This window comes from Merops nubicus, unplaced genomic scaffold (assembly GCF_000691845.1).
Source record: "Merops nubicus isolate BGI_N331 unplaced genomic scaffold, ASM69184v1 scaffold5566, whole genome shotgun sequence".
NCBI classification, from domain to species: domain Eukaryota; kingdom Metazoa; phylum Chordata; class Aves; order Coraciiformes; family Meropidae; genus Merops; species Merops nubicus.
Genome location: NW_008612806.1, coordinates 26141 through 26505, shown reverse-complemented (window position 1 = coordinate 26505; position 365 = coordinate 26141). Strand labels below are relative to the sequence as shown.

At 58.1% G+C, this 365-nt stretch overlaps 1 protein-coding gene across 1 annotated transcript in view; it reads right to left on the bottom strand.

Annotated features, from left to right (window-relative positions):
• NRP2 (neuropilin 2) overlaps window positions 1–365 on the bottom strand; it is a gene marked incomplete at both ends in the record, with an annotated part of 39805 nt that overhangs the window by 23044 nt on the left and 16396 nt on the right. The window lies entirely within an intron of this gene.

The window sequence follows — 365 nt, the reverse complement described above, 5'->3', positions numbered from 1 at the left end:
CAGAGGGGTTGGAACTGGGGGATCCTTGTGGTCCCTTCCAACCCTGACAGATTCTGATCTGTTTTAGCAGAGGACTTTAGAGCCCTAATGGCTCAACAGTTGGACTTGATGATCTTAAAAGGACTCTTCCAACCTAAAGGATTCTATGATTCTACGATTCCTGCTTCCCCCACAGGTTTAAGCTCCAGGCACTAAAGCAGCACAGGCACCTCCCCCTTGCCTCCAGGCCACAGGCCCCATTGGGATGGGTGCCTCCACCCTGCTCAGTGTCACCCACCCCACCCCAGGGCGCCATGAGGGCAGCAGGGGACAGCAGGGAGGGGACGCCCAGGGAGCCATGAGGGCAGCAGGGGACAGCAGGGAGG